The sequence below is a fragment of the Pleuronectes platessa genome, chromosome 3, assembly GCF_947347685.1.
Source record: "Pleuronectes platessa chromosome 3, fPlePla1.1, whole genome shotgun sequence".
Classification (NCBI taxonomy): domain Eukaryota; kingdom Metazoa; phylum Chordata; class Actinopteri; order Pleuronectiformes; family Pleuronectidae; genus Pleuronectes; species Pleuronectes platessa.
The window spans coordinates 25,266,636-25,274,289 of NC_070628.1; the positions used below are offsets into that span (position 1 = coordinate 25,266,636).

The 7,654-nt window shown below is 37.7% G+C and overlaps 1 pseudogene; it reads right to left on the reverse strand.

The window, feature by feature from the left end:
* LOC128437239 (C-type lectin domain family 4 member M-like) lies at positions 1 to 5,412 on the reverse strand (annotated as a pseudogene).
* Between the last annotated feature and the right edge of the window lie 2,242 nt (positions 5,413 to 7,654).

Here is a 7,654-nt window from a genome sequence, read left to right on the forward strand (position 1 = left end):
AACACTACATTTCAGAGATAAAGTTTTGTTCTAAACTACAGTTCTCATCATTCCATTCCGCTTTCCCTGACGCACGGTGCCAGAACTCCACACAGTCCTGGTCCGTCCCTTTATAGCTGTTAGGCTGGTCTGCAGCCCAGAACCTGTAGGACAAGGAGAGACAACCACAAAAATAATTAATGCTGCCCTGTCATTGGCTACAAGAAGTCAACATTACTTGCTTTTTGTTTTGTATATGATGATATATGCGTTGACTTTCTTACTCTAAGGTCAGCGGTGTACCGTCCACCCATTTCCACACGCCCTCTACTCCTTCATCAGCCAATCCAATCCAGACTCTGTTATTTCCAAACAAGCCATTGATGAAGTGCTATGTGGGAAGCATCGTGCAATTAAATGTTATTGAGGTATTTATGTTTTCCACAAATGAAGATGCACCAATATTAGAAAAACTGACTTAATATTATATATTTTACATTAAGTAATACAGATCAGCCCCAAGTTTGTCTCCTATTCCATTGCTATCAGCTGATCAAATTAAATCTATTAAGGAAGTAAATAAGTCAACAAGTTATTTTCTATCAAATATAAAGATTAGATTATACTGTACTCTTGTGTGGAAAATAGTGTCAAGTGTCAAATGTTCAATAATTATAGTATCTATAGTACTATAGTATAGTATAGTATTATAGTATCAAATGAAGAATTCACATTAAGGGAACTGATAACCACATTTGTGGATAATGTGGCTGGACTGTGGCTCTCCTGAGGTATATGCTATTTGTGGATTCATCGTATGAGCAAACCCTTGCACATACTCCCATATGAAAATGTTAATTATTTGAGCTGTAACAATGTAAAATACTCTCAAATGAATATGGAGACATTTTGCACGTGGCAGTGCAGATAATCCACATCATGGATTATGATAACAACTAGATTGCTTAAACATACAATATGCCAATTTATATATTACTGTCAATGTAATATGACAATCCCGCCATCATTACAATTGTCATTCCTGTTCCCTCTGTCCGATATATGATGTAAAAGAAACGTGTTTTTTTCCTTGTTGAATGGGTCGTTTTTTGTCGTCTCTCCTAACTTTGTCAAGTGTGTTAGATTTAGGTGAAAGGGATCTATTCAGATAAACTGACTGTAAAATAATCGTAGTGATGTCTTACTTGTGTGTTTCATCTAAATTTGTATGATTTGTTGTTCCTTACCATAGACTTTTATATTTCATTACTTACATAATTCACCCTCGCGCTCAGTATAGGCACACTGTGGTTTACTTAATGTGTCGGCGTCAGTCTCCTACGAGGGCGATGACGTCGACCCCGGGGCATGCCGGGTGACGTGATGACATCAGGATCCCAATGCATGATGGGAACGTAATGACGTCTGAGACCCCAGGTCAAGCTGGGATGTTAAAAGCCATCTTGTTTGTTATTGTGGGAATGCTAATAAACGGAGCACCAACTTGATGGAAGTTGCCTCTTGTGTTTCATCGCAATTTCCACATCTTTATATTAACATCTGGAGCAGGTCGTCTCTATTGAGGCTGCCATATTTTTTTTGAGTTTTTATGACAACTGAATTCTACCATAGGTTCTCTTTCATGTTTGGAAGGGGAGGGTGAGGTGAGAGGCAATCAGCTGCAACATGAAACTTCACCAGTAGATTTCCCTAAATTAGACAATGTCGCATCGTGTTAAATCCTATGAGGCAAACAGATTTGTGAATATGGACTATACAAGTGAAACTTGTTAATCGCTGATGCTAACGGAAAAACGCACCATCTCATTTTGGCTTGTGATGATTGCCAGGTCTGCTCCTTTGCTTTGACAGTATTCTGCCAGGTTCTGTTGCCATAGGAAGTGTAGTAGCAGCTGTTCTTGAACTTCTGCCAGCCTTTGACACAAATCCTATTTTAACATGTGAGATTTTGATTCAACAATAATCAAGCAGTGAGACAAAAGTGTCAAAGCACTGAGATGAAAATTTAACATATAGAATTTTTGGTCAGTTCTTTCTAGGTACCTTGCATTGTCTTGTTCATTTTGTCAACTAGACCCTGGAGATTATCTATCTCGGCAGTCAGCTGCTTTCAAGCTCTTTTTTTTCCCAGAGACGACATATTGCAATCAGCCCGCAAATTGTCTGTTACTTTTTTAAGAGAGTTGAAAAGCTCCTGAAGATCGTCTCTTAGTGTCGTTAGGTTTTGGTGACTTTTTGCTAGCGTGTCCTTTTCACCGGTAGATGCGTTGTATCTCTCCTGTAAATGTTCTATGTCTTTAATCAAGTCATTGTAACTCATCTGCAGTTTCTCTTTAGATCTGGTGACATTATTGAATTGGTTATGTAAACTGTCCCTTTCCCTGGTCACCGAGTCATGACTGCCCTGTAACTCATCTTTACGTTTGACCACTGTGTCATATTGTATTTGTAACAGCTCTTTGGCTGCAGACAAGACATTGTAATTGGTATCCAACCGGCTTTTACTGGCTCTCAGCTGTTCAATGTTTTTGATCAAAGCACTGTTAGTGGTCTCTAACTGGCTTTGGCTGAGCTTTAGTTTCTTTATTTGTTCACTCAGCAAATTGTTGTTTGTCTCTATTTGTTCTCTGTTTTGAGATAAAACATTGTTATCTCTCTGTAACTGAATCCGTTTGGCATCAATATCTTCTTTCTCTTTTTGCACTGACTTCAGGCTTTTTCTGTCTTTCTGCCGTTCTCTCTCTTTCTTTTTTCTTTTTCGACTTTTTGATCTGCCAGAGAAAAGAGATTGTATATCGTCAATCAATAGATTCACCAACACATTTTGGCAACTTTTTAAACACACACAAAAATGTGTATCCACAGTGGATGCTCTGACCTATGATACCGGCCAGCATGAGAAAACAGAGGAGCCCGAGGCAAACTGTGGCAACCCTGTAGGAACTGTTCCTCAACACAATGTGTGAGTGAGAGCGGAAACAGAAACTTGAATTTCATGACGTGATCTAGGGAACTTGCGGTTTTGTGTTTCATCTGGTTTGAATCTGACTGGGGTTGAAAATTCTCTCAAGAAGACACATTTCCAGCAAAATTCATAAAAACAAATCGCTGTTAGTAAAATGTTATTTTAGAAATAGACATCATCATAATATGTTATCGTTAATTGAACTACAAACAAAATATTACATTTAAACATTAATATCTTTATACTGTATAATTTGTACAACATAAAGACCAAATGATCTGTCAAGAGAATAATGGCTTTAACTTGAGTTGGGTGATTGAATCATTTCTCACTGCAAAATGTTTTTTATTACTTATATTTTTTAAACTATGGTATATTCTATGTAGCAGAGAGGTCGATGTTGTTGTAGAAGTTGTTGATGATGAAGGAAGGACTCCGAGGACCTAGTACTTTCAGTAGGGGAGAGCAGGGTAATGTTGGACATCGGGTAATGTGAGACACCCCCTGTATCTAGGCAATGGAACACATTTGTGGTCATTTGACCATTATGTTTTCAAGCCCCTCCCATTCCCCCTTGCCATGAAGGAGAAGTTGGTGCTGGTGCTGTGGAAAGTATGTTTTTCACAAACATTTGTTTTCTGCATGTAAAAGTAAATGTTCTTGCTTTGAACTTATTGACAAATTGATTCAGGTAGAAAAACGTATGTCATACATGTTGGTGAACTTCCAACATATAAAACTATGTGGTTGATGCTAGCTGAAGATTAGCCTGAATTGCTAAGAGATGTTGTTTTTTCTAAAACGGTGGCTGTGGGGTAAAGTCAGACAACCCTCAAAAGATTAATAAAGACAAAAGAGAAAGGGAAAGTAAAATCAGTAGCCTGGGGTGCAGTAGCTGAGGTAAAGAGAATATTCACAGATGAGATGGAGGAGGAGCTTGCCAAGCACTTGAAACAACTAGCTGACCAGTTCCATGACCTTGCTCCAGTTAAGTGCCATGAACTGGCATTTGAATACACAGAGAAAAACTATATCCCTGTCCCTGCCAATTGGACATAGAAACAATATGCAGGTAAGCAAGAGATCACATGAATCATAATAATAATAGATGTGCTTAATTGACCAATCCCCATGATTCTGTTACTAGTCCGATATTAGTGCTTGTCAATCTAGCTGTCGGGATTTTAACTATTACAAAATGTGTTGTTATGGTAGTTTTAAAATGGAAAAAGTAAGTGGACCACTTTACCCCGTAGCTGGGGTAAAGTGGGACACAAGACCACTTTTTTTAAAACAATCATATTTTCACTGCCCTTTGTCCTGAAGACATTCTGATCATTTCCATTGCTAAAAAATCCTGAATTAATGGGAAATGTGTAAATTTTACTGATATATCATTTTAGCTCGCCTAGAGGGGAGCAAATGTAAAAAATGTCCCACATTACCCCGCTCTCCCCTATAACAAAGTTTATTACAAGAAATTACAGGTCGGGACGGGCATCTAGATACCCGGAGACATCACACAGCCAAATGGTGAAAATCTGACGTGCGGGGGTCTTACACGCATTTATATAGGGACGTTGGTTCCGCCCATGGCTTCAGGTAAATTACGTCCTCCACGGGACTTTTGACTAAATAAGGGCACGTTTTTGTGTCCGAACATGAAGACACATTAGTCAAAAACATTCCCTCTGCATCCATCCACCAGCTGGTCAGAGACAGCACCCTAGGTCAAAGGTCATTCCCAAAAGGTAGAGAGGACTCTCTGAGAATGTCTGAGAGTCCAGAGGGCAGGCATCATAAATGTAAACCTATCATTATGTTTTAAGCACATACCAACATGTTTTACTCTAAGGAATACACGACAACACCCAGTGATTTGGAAATCAAATAAGTAAATACGTAGACATGAGCGGTTAGTCCTGGATGTTAAATATCAGAAAAATCAAGTCACTTAATTTCATGAGTGCAATATTCTACAAATGCTGCTCTGTTATTTGCAATACTGCCTATATTAATCTAATACAACAACATATATATAATAAATAAAAATATACATGTAACAGAACAATACCTAAATATGTTTATATATATATGTTTGATATGTTTCTGATGATCAGAGAGATTTGAATTCCAATTTTCACATTACTCAGTGTGTTTACTAGTGACTCCTGAGCTAAATGCTCTTTAATGTGTTCAAAGCTCTGTTTTGACTTTTTGTTACATCTCCAAATTAATGCTGATTTTGCTAATTTAGTACAGGTTTAAAAAGATTTTAAATTGCAAGAGAAACTACATTCAACATCATCTTGACAATAAAAAATAGCTTTTATTTCATTACCTGAATTGCGGGGGCTGGTGCCAACCCCGAGAAACTGCTTATAGCCAATTTTACTTTCTTCAATGTCCATGTTTGTCACAGTAGAAGCATGGCACTGGACACTCATCTTTGCAATGGAGGCCTACCGGGAAAAAGAAACAGTTGCATTCGATTCTGAACTAGCTCAGTTTTCAGTATAATTCCTATAAAGGCAGCGTCCCTTCATTTATTTTCTTTATTGTGGACTCCAGTGAGTTTACACTTCAAATTCTTGATTCTAGAAAAAGTGCATAAGATAATATTAAATAACACTTCAAAAATATAAGAGAAACAAATAAATCGTACCTGTGTTTGGAGAACCTTACACTCAAAGAATTATAAAGTGGAGAAAACACTTTCTTTGAGATCATGGGTAATAAAGGAATGACACTCACTTGTTACTGAAGCTCGACACAAAGCAGTAGAAGCACCTATTTGCCAATTCCACAGAATAAAGAACATACAAAGGTTTTGAGGAAGAACAGATTCCAGGTGCCACAAAAATGCTCAATGTGCAGTTTTCATTGCCCTCCCTTTGATTTCTTAAAGTTTGAAAGTTCAAGTTGAGTTTCTTTCCAGAAACAGGAATGAAAAAAACAAGAGGTTTACTATTGGTTTCATTAGAAAGTTAATGTTGTAGGTGTCTCAGAATGCAAACATTCCTGTTTAGTTTTTGTATCATCAAAATGCTGTCTTCACCCCACAAGTGTCAATCCACATAAACCTGCACCTGGCTAGTGTGAGAATTCAATATTTTAGCTGTTCTGGGGTCTAACTGTATTCTTTGAAATAAAGACAGGAGGGGGGCCTTGAGCAGGTTGGGCCAGATATAAGGCCTTTATACAAATGATTTATAAATAACTCTTGCTGCATAGTGTTAATAATGAATCTTATAATTGTTCTGAATTGTAACTTTTGGTATTAAACCATTATTCCCTTAGATTCATTCACATCACATATATTTCATGCAGCTGTCTGATAAGTTCTGGAGGTCGGACAGAGTGACTTTGTTGACATTGTTTTGTTTCGTTGTTTTGGTTTCGAGGATCCTAATGTTTACTGATGCTGAACCCCGAATGGCCCCCCATAGAATAACAAAGTGCTGCGAATAGATGCACTGTATGAATGTGTGTGTGAATGGGTGAATGTAAAACTGTACTGTAAAGGGCTTTGAGTTGTCATCAAGACTAGAAAAGCGCTATATAAATACAAAACCATTTACAATTATCTGTGTTAATCATCATCTTGATAAAATACAAACTACAGTATAAAAAGACAGAGGATGACCCTTTCCCCAGCAACAACTCTTAGTTTCCTCTGAGCAAGTCAACTTAAGTCAAAGTAAGAGGAAGTGAGGAGTCCTGACAGAGCTGATCATCCCTATACTGTTTTCTTATCTCATCCCAGCACTTGTGTTTCTCACTGTCAGTACAGATCTGAAGAAGAGCCACACACAGTTGACTGTTTACACACCAAAATATAAGCCGCAAAATAAAATGAGAAGATTATTTGGTTCATTAGAAAGTTTTCAAAAACAGCAACAAAAAAAACATTGTGAATATGGGCAAAACTATGCAAGTGAGATAGTTTTTGAATAATTTACTTCTTTGAAGTGACACTGTTTGAAACCAGATCAGGTTTTTCGCCCTCGAGTGCGGTTGAACATTTTTCCACAGAGACTTTTAACATATTTAATGTGCAACCATGAGCTGTAGGGTTTAAAGAATGTCAGCATTTAGGAGGAAGGAGAGTCTAAGGAAAGTTAGGAAAATATAAGATCTAGCATTTGGATGTTAGAATGTTTTAGTGTGTGTTGCTTTGGCTTTTTTCTGTCTCCGGGGGGTTTCTCCTCTTCTGCAGCTGAATGACCAGAAGGAGAGAGCTCCCTTTAAATCTTGACAGCTTATAGGTGAAAATGAGTAGATAAGAATGAACTCAATTTTATTGTGAAGATGAGGAATAGACTTTGGCCCTTCAACCCAAGCGGGGAGTAAAACGCCATGGAAGCAGTTATAAGAATTTGGTATTCTTGATACGAACGACTGGTCTTAACTAAAGACAGAACACATTGTCTTTCAACCATCTACTTCTCTATATTTGATTTCCCTTTTGCTTCCCCTTCCTGATAGAATTTCACAAAACCACCCTGCCCTCTTCTGTTTGTATGTTCCATCATTTTTGCGGACATGGTCATTTTGGTTGATAAAAATGTATTGGTACGCTCAAAGAACAAAGCTATCCAGGGGTCCAGTTGAACCGTACAATGTGAGAACAAAAGCCTCTGACTTTGCAGATATCTGATTAAACATGTGATTAGAACATGAAAATGC